The sequence below is a fragment of the Dermacentor albipictus genome, chromosome 10 (assembly GCF_038994185.2).
Source record: "Dermacentor albipictus isolate Rhodes 1998 colony chromosome 10, USDA_Dalb.pri_finalv2, whole genome shotgun sequence".
Lineage (NCBI taxonomy): Eukaryota > Metazoa > Arthropoda > Arachnida > Ixodida > Ixodidae > Dermacentor > Dermacentor albipictus.
Window position 1 is genome coordinate 96,726,508 of NC_091830.1, and position 16,035 is coordinate 96,742,542.

A 16,035-nucleotide genomic window follows, 5' to 3' on the forward strand; every position below is an offset into this window, starting at 1 on the left:
CAACAAGAGTGTCGACACATCCGGAATAAAATGACGCCCAGTGCACGGAATGCATTGAATAGCCAAATGCCGTGCCTTCGCATTACCGTAATCTTGGAGTGTATTTCTTTTTTTCTTTTTCACGATAGAACGTCGCGCTTACCAAGAATAAAAGTAAAGGTAAATTTCACACGCGCCAACTGATGATGTGTATCGAAATGAGGTGCTGACGTGTGGGCATGTGCACAATATGTTTGCGTCGGCAGGGAATCGAACCCGGGTCAACTGCTTGGAAGGCAGCTATGCTAACCACTATACCACCGACGCTTTTTTTTTAAATTTTTTTTATTTATTACCGGTTTTCATTATAACAGTGCACATATGAATTTTACACTAATGACACAGATGCAAGCCTCTTGTAAGAGAAAAAGGAAGACGAAACAAAAAGGCGCTAGACAGCCGTCCATCCTCATAGGACTGACGTTGTTAAATTAAAAGTCCTTCATGACTGTCAGAGGTTCGAGCCTCGACAGCCAATCCGGTACACACTCTTGAATTTTGTGCATTTCAATAAATGAGGACATACACTCTCTGAAATACATACGCGCTGGCCGAGCGTCGGTGTCGCAATGGTACCCGGCCATGCGAGCTCGCCATATAGAGTGGAGGGCATTCAACATAATAAGATCATACGGCACTCCGTCTTCATCTTTAATTGGCAGATACCTGATCCCTTGGGGGTCCACCGGTAACTCCTTTTTCAGCGTTCGCTTTAAAACGTCCCATAAGAAAACCGCCGCCCAGCAATGCAAGAAAACATGATCAATGGTCTCCGGCTTCTGACAGATCAAGCAGTGGGATCCCCACGGCACAAGACAGCCTCGTTCTTCGACAAAAGTCTTCACAGTGAGCGTTCCTGTGTGGAGCTTAAAAAAGAAGGTTTTAACACCTGGTGGTACCTGCATTCGTTTCACCCGTTTAAGGACGTCTTGTCCTGGCCCTCCACTGTATATAGCTCTGTATAACGGCACTGGGAACACAATGTCGCAGACATCATTATACAGTTTTTTCCTTTTAACTTCAAACAGATAATCAGTGGAAAAACGTACTGACAGGAAACGCACGCTGTCGACCACTTCCTTAAAATAACCTCGAAGTTTTCCGGTCATGCTTGCCGTACTAACAACATATGCAGGCAATGCGTCGCTCAACCTGAGCTGACATACGGTGCGCAAAAAAGGATCGCGCACATCGCGAAAAAACAGAAAGCGGTTGACAAGCTGTCGAACAAAAAGATGTGCCAAGCCCAGCCCCCCTTCCTTCACGTGCCTGAACAGATTTGTTCGGCTACACCTTTCCCAGGTAGAGCCCCAGATAAAAATCGCGAACACTCTGTGCAGCTTTTGCACGTTTACCCTTGAACAGTACAACGTCTGCATGACATACCACAACTTCGTAATAAAAAACATGTTACACACCGTTGCCTTAGCGAAAATGGAGAGGTTGATGCCTTTCCACCTTTCTGCTTTTTCTCTAGTTTCTTTTGTTTGGTTCATCCAGTACTCGTCGCTATTTTTGTAACTGTCCATGGGAACACCTAGATACTTGGTCGGGGTTTTCATCCAGTTCACATTTGCAAAATGGTCCGGGGCGGAAGACCACACTCCGTGCCACAAACCGAGGGACTTCCCCCAGTTCACTCTACTGCCCGTCACACCACAAAAACTTTTCACTACGCTTATCGTTTCCGTTACACTTTGTTTGCTTGTACAACACACTGCGATGTCGTCTGCATATGCCAAGAGCTTGACTTCTGTGTCTGCCAAATTATACCCGCATATTTGATCATTTTGAATTATGGCCAAACACAAAGTTTCTATGTAAATTCCAAACAAAAGAGGACTGAGGGGGCAGCCCTGACGCACAGAACGCATGACGTTAATGGGGGCCCCCAATGATTTATTCACAATTAAGCGTGTTGTGCAGTTCTGGTACGCCAACGCCACTCCCTCAGCGATGATGGAACCAATATTAACGTGATTCAAAATGGCAAACAAAATACCATGCGAGACACAATCAAAGGCTTTCTCGAGGTCGAGCTGAAGCACTGCGACTCCGCCCAAGGTGACGTCGCAGCACTCGAGCACGCACCGCATCGTGTGAATATTCGAAAAAATCTACCTTCCTTTGATCCCACATGTTTGGTGATCTGCGACAATTTCCTTTATTACACTTTGAAGTCTGGCTGCCAAAACCTTCATGAAAATTTTATAATCTACATTGGTTAAAGATATCGGCCTGTAAGATGTCACCAGCCTAAGTTTCTCTACTTGATCACTCTTAGGGAGGAGTATGGTATGCGCTTTGCCAAAACAAGGTGGCAAAGCTTTGTTCTCATACGCATCATTAAACAGCCGTGCTAGCAACGGTGACAGTTCCTTCTTGAAAGCTTTATATAAACAAGCGCCCAGGCCGTCAGGTCCAGGTGATTTGCCTTGATTCAAATCCTCAATTGCCTTTTCAACTTCGCTTTCTGTTATTTTCACTTCTAATCGTTCTTTTGTGTCGTCACTCAATCGCGGCATGCGACCGAGGAAGACCTTTTTGAACTCGTCTACATTCGCTTCTTGAAACGCAAAGAGGGACTGGTAATACTCTAAAAACGCTTGGCCTATTCTCTTACTGTCGTCGGCAGTTGTGCCATTCCATAGAATCTTATCGACGTGATTCCTTCGACCGTGAGCTTTTTCAAGTCCAAGCGCCCTTTTAGTGGGCGTCTCTCCAGCTACTAATGCATTTGTTCTTGCGCGCACCATCGCACCTTGATACCGTTCTTTGTCGAGCTGCTCGATTTTTTCTTTAATGGTTCGCACATCTTGTTTATACGCCCCTGGCTCTTCGCACTCAAGCGCTATCAGCTGCTTAAGTGTCTTTCGCAAGCTCTTTTCTTTCATTTCCTTCTCAAACTTTAAGCAGCTCGATCTTTCACAGGCTTTCATTTTTACGTTTTGTTTGAACCCTTCCCATTTCTCTGCTGTTGTTTGACTATTATCCTCACAAACCTCCCTTACGGCCTCATGTACTGCCTCTACAAGTGGTTGGTCTTTTAGTAGTAAAGCGTTCATTTTCCATAGGTCCCAATTAAAAGATTCTCTCTTCTTCTCCGTGCCTATGTTACATTTCACCAAGCAGTGATCTGAGAACGATACTGGTGCACAGAATAACTATGGCACTTTGGAATCATGTCTTGCGATATGTACATGCGGTCTAACCTCGCGTGTCTGTTACCTTGAAATCGCGTGTACATTACTTCCCGCTCCCCCTCCAGACACTCGCAAACATCGTCCAATTCATTTTCACTTATTAGTTTAGTCAACACACTGCTGCTTCTATCACGAATACCGGCATTATTGGCTCTATCCCGAGCACTCAAAACACAATTCAAATCCCCCAACAAAATCATGCACTTATCGCTGCAAATATACTGAAAAAGGCTCTCGAAAAATAAGGTGCGCTCTTCTACAGAATTCGGCACATATATGCACATGACTCGAAATTCAATTTCACGATAAACAAAATCACAAAAAACAATCCTTCCAGACTGGCATGAAAATACACTTTGAACAACAAGATCAGGCAACTTCTTTACAAACAGAACACAACCGGCGGACGTCCCTACCGCGTGACTCACGACCGCATAATATCTAGTCGTGAAACGCCGCACCATGCTCCCGGTCTCCTCCTCTCCGTCAACCTTGGTCTCCTGGACGGCTAGTACGTCTATGTCTTGGTCAGTGACCAACCGTAGGACCTGACTTTGCCTACGACTAGCCGCCAACCCTCTCACGTTCAATGTGGCGATAGTAATTGACGGTAAGAGAGCCATCTTAACTAAGGAAAAAAAGTAGGCCTGGAGCATGGTGCTTACCCCTCACGACTAGCCCCCGGCTAGCCGCCTCCGGGACCTCCCGGCTTGTTCGTGTCGTTAGGCGAGACCGTTTTGCCCACAGGCTTCCTTTCAGGTGGTACGTTGGGCTTTGGCTTGTAGCCCATCCGTCTTCCTTGTGGCGTCTTCGTCGGCGGCCCCTCGCTGGTGCTGGTGGCACCACCGTCCTTGTCCTTGGTATTGTCGTGGGGTCGTTTGACTGGGGCACCAGGAGTCCCAGTCCGCTCATCGTGGTTGACTTCCTTGTCCTGCAGCATTGCCGTCTTGTCGTTGTCGGGTGCGTCTTCGTTAACGCCCCCCGTAGCAAGGCTCACTGCAGGCAGGACCTGCACCGGTTTGTCCGTCTTTTCGTCAGCCTCAGCCACCACGCCTTCAGCACCGGCGGTAGATGACCCTCTGAGTGTCCCTGTGGAAACCGAGTCTCCGGTTCCTTTGGCGGCGTCTTCCGTCTCGACCACGTCCATGACGTGTTCAGCCGCAACGTCCCTCGCTGCTGGTCCTGTCACGGCGGCGTAGGATTTGACGCAGTCAGCGTCAACGTGCCCGAAACGTTTGCACCTGGAACAGCGCGGGACTTTGCACTCTCGGCGGACGTGCCCCGTGCCTTGGCAGCGCAGGCACTGCATGGGTCGACCGGGCACGACCACCAAGGCCAACTCTCCGCCGACGCGGACCTGATGAGGAAGGTCCTCAACTTTGACGCCGTTCTTTAGCTTGAGGAGCACCGTCCGGGTGGTCGACGTCTTGCTTGCCATGCCTTCGACTCGCCACCGCTCCCGGCTCACCTCTTCCACCTTGCCGAAAGCCGCGAACGCTGTCCGGACGTCCTCGTCGGCAACGCCATACAGCAGCCAGTGAAGCCTAAGCTTCACCTGCTGGTCCTGCGGGTCCACGATGACGCACCGTCGTCCCTTCACTTGCAGTTCCTTGAGGGAAACTAATCTTTTAGTCGCAGTCGCATCATTCAGGGTCACCGCCCAGACGTGGTTTATCTGGTACGCCCCTATGCATACCACGTCCGGTAAGAGGCCAGTCGGCAGTAGGGCGTCCCTGAAATCTTCGACCTTGTATGGTCTCGCACGCACATCACCGTGCAAAAACACGGTGTTAATCGCAACTCGTCCCGTAGGCAGTTGAGGCAAAATGAACGGGTATTCCTTATCATCTTCCGTAATCCTGTTTCCGCGACCAAAAGTGGCCGCTGTCGCTGCCCCGGAAGAGGCCATGACCCTACGATCCGAACAGCTCGGCTGCCGGATGCAGAATACTATACCACCGACGCATGTTTCCGGTTGTTCCAAGCAGTCCTACTTCAGTTGTTAATTGCAACAAGAGTGTCGACACATCCGGAATAAAATGACGCCCAGTGCACGGAATGCATTGAATAGCCAGATGCAGTGCCTTCGCATTAGGGTAATCTAGGAGCGTATTTCTTTTTGTCTTTTTCACGATAGAACGTCGCGCTTACCACGAGTAAAAGTAAAGGTCAATTTCATACGTGCCAACTGATAATGTGTATACATACGGGGTGCTGACGTGTGGGCATGTGCACAAAATGTTTGCGCCGGCCGGGAATCGAACCCGGGTCAACTGCTTGGAAGGCAGCTATGCTAACCACTATACCACCGACGCGTGTTTCCGGTTGTTCCAAGCAGACCTACTTCAGTTGGTAATTGCAACAAGAATGTCGACACAGGCCGAATAAAATTGCGCCAAGTGCACGGAATGCATTGAAAAGCCAGGTGCATTGCCTTCGCATTACGGCAATCTAGGAGTGTATTTCTTGTTTTCTTTTTCACGATAGAACGCCGCTCACCACGAATAAAAGTAAAGGTCAATTTCACATGCGCCACTGATAATGTGTATAGAAATGGGGAGCTGACGTGTGGGCATGTGCACAAAATGTTTGCGTCGGCCGGGAATCGAACCCGGGTCAACTGCCTGGAAGGCAGCAATGCTAACCACTATACCACCGACGCATGTTTCCGGTTGTTCCAAGCAGGCCTACTTCAGTTGTTGATTGCAACAAGAATGTCGACACAGGCCGAATAAAATGACGCCAAGTGCACGGAATGCATTGAAAAGCCAGGTGCATTGCCTTCGCATTACGGTAATCTAGGAGTGTATTTCTTGTTTTCTTTTTCGCAATAGAACGTCGCTTACCACGAATAAAAGTAAAGATCAATTTCACACGCGCCCTCTGATAATGTGTATAGATACGGGGTGCTGACGTGTGGGCATGTGCACAAAATGTTTGCATCAGCCGGGAACCGAACCCGGGTCAACTGCTTGGAAGTCAGCTATGCTAACCACTATACCACCGACGCGTGTTTCCGGTTGTTCCAAGCAGTCCTACTTCAGTTGTTAATTGCAACAAGAGTGTCGACACATCCGGAATAAAATGACGCCCAGTGCACGGAATGCATTGAATAGCCAGATGCCGTGCCTTCGCATTACCGTAATCTTGGAGTGTATTTCTTTTTTTCTTTTTCACGATAGAACGTCGCGCTTACCAAGAATAAAAGTAAAGGCAAATTTCACAGGCGCCAACTGATGATGTGTATCGCAATGAGGTGCTGACGTGTGGGCATGTGCACAAAATGTTTGCGTCGGCAGGGAATCGAACCCGGGTCAACTGCTTGGAAGGCAGCTATGCTAACCACTATACCACCGACGCATGTTTCCGGTTGTTCCAAGCAGTCCTACTTCAGTTGTTAATTGCAACAAGAGTGTCGACACATCCGGAATAAAATGACGCCCAGTGCACGGAATGCATTGAATAGCCAGATGCAGTGCCTTCGCATTAGGGTAATCTAGGAGCGTATTTCTTTTTGTCTTTTTCACGATAGAACGTCGCGCTTACCACGAGTAAAAGTAAAGGTCAATTTCACACGTGCCAACTGATAATGTGTATAGATACGGGGTGCTGACGTGTGGGCATGTGCACAAAATGTTTGCGCCGGCCGGGAATCGAACCCGGGTCAACTGCTTGGAAGGCAGCTATGCTAACCACTATACCACCGACGCGTGTTTCCGGTTGTTCCAAGCAGACCTACTTCAGACGGTAATTGCAACAAGAATGTCGACACAGGCCGAATAAAATGACGCCAAATGCACGGAATGCATTGAAAAGCCAGGTGCATTGCCTTCGCATTACGGTAATCTAGGAGTGTATTTCTTATTTTCTTTTTCACGATAGAATGTCGCTTACCAAGAATGTAAGTAAAGGTCAATTTCACACGTGCCAACTGATAATGTGTATAGAAATGGGGAGCTGACGTGTGGGCATGTGCACAAAATGTTTGCGTCGGCCGGGAATCGAACCCGGGTCAACTGCCTGGAAGGCAGCTGTGCTAACCACTATACCACCGACGCATGTTTCCGGTTGTTCCAAGCAGTCCTACTTCAGTTGTTCATTGCAACAAGAATGTCGACACAGGCCGAATAAAATGACGCCAAGTGCACGGAATGCATTGAAAAGCCAGGTGCATTGCCTTCGCATTACGGTAATCTAGGAGTGTATTTCTTGTTTTCTTTTTCACAATAGAACGTCGCTCACCACGAATAAAAGTAAAGGTCAATTTCACACGCGCCCTCTGATAATGTGTATATATACGGGGTGCCGACGTGTGGGCATGTGCACAAAATGTTTGCATCAGCCGGGAACCGAACCCGGGTCAACTGCTTGGAAGTCAGCTATGCTAACCACTATACCACCGACGCGTGTTTCCGGTTGTTCCAAGCAGTCCTACTTCAGTTGTTAATTGCAACAAGAGTGTCGACACATCCGGAATAAAATGACGCCCAGTGCACGGAATGCATTGAATAGCCAGATGCCGTGCCTTCGCATTAGGGTAATCTAGGAGCGTATTTCTTTTTGTCTTTTTCACGATAGAACGTCGCGCTTACCACGAGTAAAAGTAAAGGTCAATTTCACACGTGCCAACTGATAATGTGTATAGATACGGGGTGCTGACGTGTGGGCATGTGCACAAAATGTTTGCGCCGGCCGGGAATCGAACCCGGGTCAACTGCTTGGAAGGCAGCTATGCTAACCACTATACCACCGACGCGTGCTTCCGGTTGTTCCAAGCAGACCTACTTCAGTTGGTAATTGCAACAAGAATGTCGACACAGGCCGAATAAAATGACGCCAAGTGCACGGAATGCATTGAAAAGCCAGGTGCATTGCCTTCGCATTACGGTAATCTAGGAGTGTATTTCTTATTTTCTTTTTCACGATAGAATGTCGCTTACCAAGAAAGTAAGTAAAGGTCAATTTCACACGTGCCAACTGATAATGTGTATAGAAATGGGGAGCTGACGTGTGGGCATGTGCACAAAATGTTTGCGTCGGCCGGGAATCGAACCCGGGTCAACTGCCTGGAAGGCAGCTATGCTAACCACTATACCACCGACGCATGTTTCCGGTTGTTCCAAGCAGTCCTACTTCAGTTGTTCATTGCAACAAGAATGTCGACACAGGCCGAATAAAATGACGCCAAGTGCACGGAATGCATTGAAAAGCCAGGTGCATTGCCTTCGCATTACGGTAATCTAGGAATGTATTTCTTGTTTTCTTTTTCACAATAGAACGTCGCTCACCACGAATAAAAGTAAAGGTCAATTTCACACGCGCCCTCTGATAATGTGTATAGATACGGGGTGCCGACGTGTGGGCATGTGCACAAAATGTTTGCATCAGCCGGGAACCGAACCCGGGTCAACTGCTTGGAAGTCAGCTATGCTAACCACTATATCACCGACGCGTGTTTCCGGTTGTTCCAAGCAGTCCTACTTCAGTTGTTAATTGCAACAAGAGTGTCGACACATCCGGAATAAAATGACGCCCAGTGCACGGAATGCATTGAATAGCCAGATGCCGTGCCTTCGCATTACCGTAATCTTGGAGTGTATTTCTTTTTTTCTTTTTCACGATAGAACGTCGCGCTTACCAAGAATAAAAGTAAAGGTAAATTTCACACGCGCCAACTGATAATGTGTATCGAAATGAGGTGCTGACGTGTGGGCATGTGCACAAAATGTTTGCGTCGGCAGGGAATCGAACCCGGGTCAACTGCTTGGAAGGCAGCTATGCTAACCACTATACGACCGACGCATGTTTCCGGTTGTTCCAAGCAGTCCTACTTCCGTTGTTGATTGCAACAAGAGTGTCGACACAGGCCGAATAAAATGACGCCGAGTGCACGGAATGCATTGAATAGCCAGATGCAGTGCCTTCGCATTAGGGTAATCTAGGAGCGTATTTCTTTTTGTCTTTTTCACGATAGAACGTCGCGCTTACCACGAGTAAAAGTAAAGGTCAATTTCACACGTGCCAACTGATAATGTGTATAGATACGGGGTGCTGACGTGTGGGCATGTGCACAAAATGTTTGCGCCGGCCGGGAATCGAACCCGGGTCAACTGCTTGGAAGGCAGCTATGCTAACCACTATACCACCGACGCGTGTTTCCGGTTGTTCCAAGCAGACCTACTTCATTTGGCAATTGCAACAAGAATGTCGACACAGGCCGAATAAAATGACGCCAAGTGCACGGAATGCATTGAAAAGCCAGGTGCATTGCCTTCGCTTTACGGTAATCTAGGAGTGTATTTCTTGTTTTCTTTTTCACGATAGAATGTCGCTTACCAAGAATGTAAGTAAAGGTCAATTTCACACGTGCCAACTGATAATGTGTATAGAAATGGGGTGCTGACGTGTGGGCATGTGCACAAAATGTTTGCGTCAGCCGGGAACCGAACCCGGGTCAACTGCTTGGAAGGCAGCTATGCTAACCACTATACCACCGACGCATGTTTCCGGTTGTTCCAAGCAGTTCTACTTCAGTTGTTAATTGCAACAAGAATGTCGACACAGGCCGAATAAAATGACGCCAAGTGCACGGAATGCATTGAATAGCCAGATGCATTGCCTTCGCATTACCGTAATCTAGGAGTGTATTTCTTGTTTTCTTTTTCACGATAGAACGTCGCTCACAACGAATAAAAGTAAAGGTCAATTTCACACGCGCCTTCTGATAATGTGTATAGATACGGGGTGCTGACGTGTGGGCATGTGCACAAACTGTTTGTGTCAGCCGGGAACCGAACCCGGGTCAACTGCTTGGAAGGCAGCTATGCTAACCACTATACCACCGACGCGTGTTTCCGGTTGTTCCAAGCAGACCTACTTCAGTTGGCAATTGCAACAAGAATGTCGACACAGGCCGAATAAAATGACGCCAAGTGCACGGAATGCATTGAAAAGCCAGGTGCATTGCCTTCGCTTTACGGTAATCTAGGAGTGTATTTCTTGTTTTCTTTTTCACGATAGAATGTCGCTTACCAAGAATGTAAGTAAAGGTCAATTTCACACGTGCCAACTGATAATGTGTATAGAAATGGGGTGCTGACGTGTGGGCATGTGCACAAAATGTTTGCGTCAGCCGGGAACCGAACCCGGGTCAACTGCTTGGAAGGCAGCTATGCTAACCACTATACCACCGACGCATGTTTCCGGTTGTTCCAAGCAGTCCTACTTCAGTTGTTAATTGCAACAAGAATGTCGACACAGGCCGAATAAAATGACGCCAAGTGCACGGAATGCATTGAAAAGCCAGGTGCATTGCCTTCGCATTACGGTAATCTAGGAGTGTATTTCTTGTTTTCTTTTTCACGATAGAATGTCGCTTACCAAGAATGTAAGTAAAGGTCAATTTCACACGTGCCAACTGATAATGTGTATAGAAATGGGGTGCTGACGTGTGGGCATGTGCACAAAATGTTTGCGTCAGCCGGGAACCGAACCCGGGTCAACTGCTTGGAAGGCAGCTATGCTAACCACTATACCACCGACGCATGTTTCCGGTTGTTCCAAGCAGTTCTACTTCAGTTGTTAATTGCAACAATAATGTCGACACAGGCCGAATAAAATGACGCCAAGTGCACGGAATGCATTGAAAAGCCAGGTGCATTGCCTTCGCATTACCGTAATCTAGATGTGTATTTCTTGTTTTCTTTTTCACGATAGAACGTCGCTCACCACGAATAAAAGTAAAGGTCAATTTCACACGCGCCTTCTGATAATGTGTATAGATACGGGGTGCTGACGTGTGGGCATGTGCACAAACTGTTTGTGTCAGCCGGGAACCGAACCCGGGTCAACTGCTTGGAAGGCAGCTATGCTAACCACTATACCACCGACGCGTGTTTCCGGTTGTTCCAAGCAGTCCTACTTCAGTTGTTAATTGCAACAAGAGTGTCGACACATCCGGAATAAAATGACGCCCAGTGCACGGAATGCATTGAATAGCCAGATGCCGTGCCTTCGCATTACCGTAATCTTGGAGTGTATTTCTTTTTTTTTTCACGATAGAACGTCGCGCTTACCACGAGTAAAAGTAAAGGTCAATTTCACATGCGCCGACTGATAATGTGTATAGATACGGGGTGCTGACGTTAGGGCATGTGCACAAAATGTTTGCGTCGGCCGGGAATCGAACCCGGGTCAACTGCTTGGAAGGCAGCTATGCTAACCACTATACCACCGACTTCTTTTTTCTTTCTTTATTTCCAATGTGACAACACAAAACAGAGAAACCAACACAAAAATGTTAAAAGCGCCAACCAGTAGCTTGTTGACGCGACATTGCTAAAAACGTTTTAATGACACTAGGTCATTAAGTACACGATACCATGTTGGCTGTTCGTCCTGGGACTGGTACACATCCCGGATATAGGCAATGCTTTCAATGAAGTTTTCTCTTACCGATCTTACAATAGGATCTGCATGTCTGACAGCCATTCTGGTTTTCCACATCCTATGCATGCTTAATACCATGAACATGTCATAGGGCACGCCCCCGTCATTGTTAACCGCAGGAAGGTAATTCCATATGGTGTGAGGGGCAAATCTTTTTTCAGCGTTTTCTGGAGGACGTCCCAATGAAAAATTGAATCTAAACAGTCTAGGAATATATGTGTTACTGTTTCTGGCTTGCGGCATAAAATGCAATCAACTGACCAGGGAAGAAAAACCTTAGCTGATATACGGCGCGCAGAAAAGGATCGCGAACATCGCGAAAAAACAAAAATCGGTTTACAACTTGACGAACAAAAAGCTGCGCCAGGCCCACACCTCCATCATTCACTCTTCTGAACAAATTTGTTCGGCTGCACCTTTCCCATGTCGATCCCCAGATGAAAACTGCGAACACTCTGTGCAGCCTTTGCACATTTACTCTAGAACAATACAGCGTTTGCAAGACGTAATATAACTTAGTAATAAAAAACACGTTACAAACTGTGGCTCATGCAAAAATGGACAGGTTAGTATCTTTCCATTTGTCTACTTTTTCTTTCAGTTCCTTGGTTTGGTTCCTCCAGTATTCGTCACTGCTATTATACCTGTCGAGGGGAACACCCAGATACCTGGTCGGAGTTTTCACCCAGTTCACGTTCGCGAAATAGTCGGCTGTAGAAAACCAGTCCCCATGCCACAGCCCTAGCGACTTGCCCCAGTTTACTCTGCTACCCGTTACGGCACAGAAATGCTTTACTACAGATATTGTTTCTGTTACACTCGGTTTGTCAGTGCAACACACTGCAATGTCATCTGCATATGAGAGCAACTTCACTTCAGTCGCTGCCAATCTGAAACCACGTATTCCCTCATTTTCATTAATTGCTACACACATTGCTTCTACGTAGATAGCAAATAATAGCGGACTGAGGGGGCAACCTTGGCGCACTGAACGCATGATGGTAATGGGGGCCCCCAGAGACTTGTTAACAATTAATCTTGTTGTGCAGTTCTGGTACGCCAAGGCCACGCCCTCAGTGATGATGGAACCGACATTAACATGATCCAAGATGGCAAACAAAATAACGTGAGCGACACAATCGAACGCTTTCTCTAGGTCGAGCTGAAGTACTGCAACACCGCCACCGGTGACGTCACAGCACTCAAGCACACATCGCATCTTATGGATGTTTGAAAAAATAGATCGCCCTTTGATGCCACAAGTTTGATGGTCTGCGACTATTTCCTTGATGACGCCTTGAAGCATGCTTGCTAAAACCTTCATAAATATTATATAATCGATGTTTGTTAGTGAAATCGGTCTGTAGGATGAGACGAATCTGAGTTTATCTATTTGATCGCTCTTCGGTATTAGAATGGTGTGCGTTTTCCAAAGGAAGGCGGTAATGATTTCTTTTCGTATGCGTCATTAAATACATGTGCAAGCAAAGGCGCCAGCTCTCTTTTAAAAGCTTTATATAGACCCGCGCTGAGTCCATCAGGTCCCGGTGATTTACCCAAGTTCAAATCGTCGATTGCCTTTTCGACTTCTCTCTCCATAATTTTTTCCTCTAATCGCTTTTTTACGTCATCGCTCAAACGTGGCATGCGATGCAGAAAACCTGCTTTAAAACCCTCAACATTCGCTTCCTGAAATGCGAAGAGCGACTGATAGTACTCAAAGAAGGCGCGCTGAATGCAGTCACTGTCTTCAACGACGTTCCCATTCACTAAAATCTGGTCGACATGGTTTCTTCTTCCATACGCCTTCTCAATACCCAGCGCCCGTTTAGTGGGCGTCTCCCCTGCCGCTAGAGCATCTGCTCGTGCCCGCACGATGGCTCCTTGATAGCGTTCCTTGTCAAATAGCTCAAGTTTTTCTTTAACATTGCGCACATCGTCTTTGTACGCACCAGGCTCTTTGCACTCAAGCGTTAGCAGCTGCCGAAGCAGTGTTCTTAAACCCTTTTCTTTCATTTCCTTCTCGAATTTTATACAACTGGATCATTCTATCGCTTTAATTTTAATCTTTTGCTTAAAACATTCCCATTTCTCGACGATTGTTCCCCCAGCATCACATTGAACTTCATTAATCGCATCCCGTACTACCTGTAAAAAGGGCTGGTCATTTAGTATCAAGGCATTCATTTTCCACATATCCCAGTTAAATACACGTCTACTTTTCATTATACCTACGTTACATGTCACCAGGCAGTGATCTGAAAACGACACTGGTACTACACAGTAACCGTGGCATGTGGGAATTGTATCCAACGAAATGTACATTCTGTCCAAACGCGCATGGCTGCTGCCCTGAAAACGTGTAAAAGTCACTTGACGCCCCCTTTCCAGACAATCATAAACATCATCGAGTTCATTTTCATTAATTAAATTTGATAACACTTCACTGCTTCGGTCACGCACACCTGCATTATTGGCTCTGTCTCCAGCACTCAACACACAATTAAAGTCACCTAACAGCATCACGCGCATAATACAACATACGTATTGTGTAAGGTTCGAAAAAAAACGGACGCGCTCATCTACTGAATTCGGTGCATATACGCATATGATGCGGAACTCTGAATCACCCATAACAATATCACAAAGAACAATCCTTCCTGACTGACACGAAAAAATGCTTTGAATCTGCAGTCCAGGCAGCTTCTTCACAAGAAGAACGCACCCTCCAGTCGTGCCTACCGCATGGCTAACCACCACAAAATACCTAGTCGTGAAACGTCGCACCATGCTCCCGGTCGGCTCCTCTCCTTCAACCTTAGTTTCCTGGACGTCTAGTACGTCTATGTCGTGGTCAGTGACCAACCGTAGGACCTGACTTTGCCTACGACTAGCCGCCAGCCCTCTCACGTTTAATGTGGCAATCCTAAGGGACGGTATTTGAGCCATCTTGATCTAAAAGAAAAGCAGGCCCAGAGCATGGTGCTTACCGCTCACGACTAGCCATCGGCTAGCCGCCTCCGGGACCTCCCGGCTTGTTGGTGTCCTTAGACATGGGCGCTTTGTCGACAGCCTTCTTTTCAGGCGGTACGTTGGGCTTTGGCTTGTATGCCATCCGCCTCCCATGAGGTGTCTTCGTCGGCGGTCCCTCACTGGTACTGGTTGCCCGATCCTCGCGGTCCTTCGTCTGGTCGTGGGTGCGCTTGACGGAAGCAGCAAGAGCCCCTGCACGGTCGTCGTCGGTGACGCCCTCATCCTGCTGCATAGCGGTCGCGTCGTCAGGTGCGTCTTCACTGACGCTTCCCGTCGCCTGCCCCTCAGTTGTTGCGACCTGTTCCGCCCTACAAGGTTTCTGGGTAGCCTCAGCCGCCTTTCCGTCTACCTCCAGAGTCGTCGACCCACTAGTTGTAGCTGTCGAGACCGCGTCACCGGTTCCTTTAGCCGCGTCCTCCGCCTCGGCCACGTCCATCACGTGCTCTGCCGCCACGTCAATAGCAGGTGGGCCTGTCACCACAGCATAAGACTTGACACAGTCAGCCTCGACGTGGCCGATGCGTCTGCACCGGGAACAGCGGGGGACTCTGCACTCTCGGCGGACGTGTCCTGTGCCATGGCAGCGCAGGCACTGCATCGGTCGACCAGGAACGACGACCAAGGCCAACTCACCGCCGACGCGGATCTGATGAGGAAGGTCCTCAACCTTCACGCTGCCCTTCAGTTTGAGGAGGACGGTCCTGGTCGTTGAGGCCTTGGTCCCCATGCCTTCCACGCGCCACCGCTCACGGCTCACCTCCTCCACTTTGCCGAAAGCCGCGAACGCCGTCCGGACGTCCTCGTCGGCAACGCCGTACAGCAACCAATGAAGCCTAATCTTCACTTGCTGGTCCTGCGGGTCAACGATGACGCACCGTCGTCCCTTAACTTGTAGTTCTTTAAGGTCCAGCATCCTTCTTGTAGCAGTCGCGTCGCTGAGGGTCACTGCCCAGACGTGGTTGATCTGGTACGCCCCTATGCATACCACGTCAGGCAACAGTCCCGTCGACAGTATGAATTAATGTGTATTGTTTAGTGGCGCAAGGGCCAGGGATGGCCAAAGAGCGCCATGACTAATTATGTGTTGTTAAGCGCTGATTTGTGAGTTTAGATGGTGGGATGTAACATGGCTGTAAAGTGGCCTAAAATCAATGCGTATCATAGAAGCGTAAAATGATATATAGTATAAAATTATGATAGTGACATATGTAGTTGTCTATGGGTATAGTACGCTTGATAAGTGATCATGACGCTAAAATGCAAGAACATGGAAATATCTCCTATGCCTCCGGAAGGCCTTTGAGCCCAAAGG

The 16,035-nt window shown here is 47.9% G+C and overlaps 18 non-coding genes across 18 annotated transcripts; all 18 read right to left on the reverse strand.

Annotated features, from left to right (window-relative positions):
- Nucleotides 1-234: 234 nt before the first annotated feature.
- Nucleotides 235-306, reverse strand: TRNAG-UCC (transfer RNA glycine (anticodon UCC)). The gene has a single exon. It is a non-coding gene; the product is annotated as a tRNA-Gly (tRNA).
- A 5,179-nt stretch (nucleotides 307-5,485) lies between these two features.
- On the reverse strand, nucleotides 5,486-5,557 carry TRNAG-UCC (transfer RNA glycine (anticodon UCC)). The gene has a single exon. It is a non-coding gene; the product is annotated as a tRNA-Gly (tRNA).
- Nucleotides 5,558-5,832: 275 nt separating this feature from the next.
- On the reverse strand, nucleotides 5,833-5,904 carry TRNAG-UCC (transfer RNA glycine (anticodon UCC)). Its single transcript has one exon. It is a non-coding gene; the product is annotated as a tRNA-Gly (tRNA).
- Nucleotides 5,905-6,180: 276 nt separating this feature from the next.
- TRNAG-UCC (transfer RNA glycine (anticodon UCC)) lies at nucleotides 6,181-6,252 on the reverse strand. Its single transcript has one exon. It is a non-coding gene; the product is annotated as a tRNA-Gly (tRNA).
- Nucleotides 6,253-6,530: 278 nt separating this feature from the next.
- On the reverse strand, nucleotides 6,531-6,602 carry TRNAG-UCC (transfer RNA glycine (anticodon UCC)). Its single transcript has one exon. It is a non-coding gene; the product is annotated as a tRNA-Gly (tRNA).
- Nucleotides 6,603-6,880: 278 nt separating this feature from the next.
- TRNAG-UCC (transfer RNA glycine (anticodon UCC)) lies at nucleotides 6,881-6,952 on the reverse strand. Its single transcript has one exon. It is a non-coding gene; the product is annotated as a tRNA-Gly (tRNA).
- Nucleotides 6,953-7,228: 276 nt separating this feature from the next.
- On the reverse strand, nucleotides 7,229-7,300 carry TRNAG-UCC (transfer RNA glycine (anticodon UCC)). The gene has a single exon. It is a non-coding gene; the product is annotated as a tRNA-Gly (tRNA).
- Nucleotides 7,301-7,576: 276 nt separating this feature from the next.
- Nucleotides 7,577-7,648, reverse strand: TRNAG-UCC (transfer RNA glycine (anticodon UCC)). Its single transcript has one exon. It is a non-coding gene; the product is annotated as a tRNA-Gly (tRNA).
- A 278-nt stretch (nucleotides 7,649-7,926) lies between these two features.
- On the reverse strand, nucleotides 7,927-7,998 carry TRNAG-UCC (transfer RNA glycine (anticodon UCC)). Its single transcript has one exon. It is a non-coding gene; the product is annotated as a tRNA-Gly (tRNA).
- A 276-nt stretch (nucleotides 7,999-8,274) lies between these two features.
- Nucleotides 8,275-8,346, reverse strand: TRNAG-UCC (transfer RNA glycine (anticodon UCC)). The gene has a single exon. It is a non-coding gene; the product is annotated as a tRNA-Gly (tRNA).
- Nucleotides 8,347-8,972: 626 nt separating this feature from the next.
- TRNAG-UCC (transfer RNA glycine (anticodon UCC)) lies at nucleotides 8,973-9,044 on the reverse strand. Its single transcript has one exon. It is a non-coding gene; the product is annotated as a tRNA-Gly (tRNA).
- A 278-nt stretch (nucleotides 9,045-9,322) lies between these two features.
- Nucleotides 9,323-9,394, reverse strand: TRNAG-UCC (transfer RNA glycine (anticodon UCC)). Its single transcript has one exon. It is a non-coding gene; the product is annotated as a tRNA-Gly (tRNA).
- A 276-nt stretch (nucleotides 9,395-9,670) lies between these two features.
- TRNAG-UCC (transfer RNA glycine (anticodon UCC)) lies at nucleotides 9,671-9,742 on the reverse strand. Its single transcript has one exon. It is a non-coding gene; the product is annotated as a tRNA-Gly (tRNA).
- Nucleotides 9,743-10,018: 276 nt separating this feature from the next.
- Nucleotides 10,019-10,090, reverse strand: TRNAG-UCC (transfer RNA glycine (anticodon UCC)). Its single transcript has one exon. It is a non-coding gene; the product is annotated as a tRNA-Gly (tRNA).
- A 276-nt stretch (nucleotides 10,091-10,366) lies between these two features.
- Nucleotides 10,367-10,438, reverse strand: TRNAG-UCC (transfer RNA glycine (anticodon UCC)). The gene has a single exon. It is a non-coding gene; the product is annotated as a tRNA-Gly (tRNA).
- Nucleotides 10,439-10,714: 276 nt separating this feature from the next.
- Nucleotides 10,715-10,786, reverse strand: TRNAG-UCC (transfer RNA glycine (anticodon UCC)). Its single transcript has one exon. It is a non-coding gene; the product is annotated as a tRNA-Gly (tRNA).
- A 276-nt stretch (nucleotides 10,787-11,062) lies between these two features.
- On the reverse strand, nucleotides 11,063-11,134 carry TRNAG-UCC (transfer RNA glycine (anticodon UCC)). The gene has a single exon. It is a non-coding gene; the product is annotated as a tRNA-Gly (tRNA).
- Nucleotides 11,135-11,409: 275 nt separating this feature from the next.
- On the reverse strand, nucleotides 11,410-11,481 carry TRNAG-UCC (transfer RNA glycine (anticodon UCC)). Its single transcript has one exon. It is a non-coding gene; the product is annotated as a tRNA-Gly (tRNA).
- Nucleotides 11,482-16,035: the final 4,554 nt, after the last annotated feature.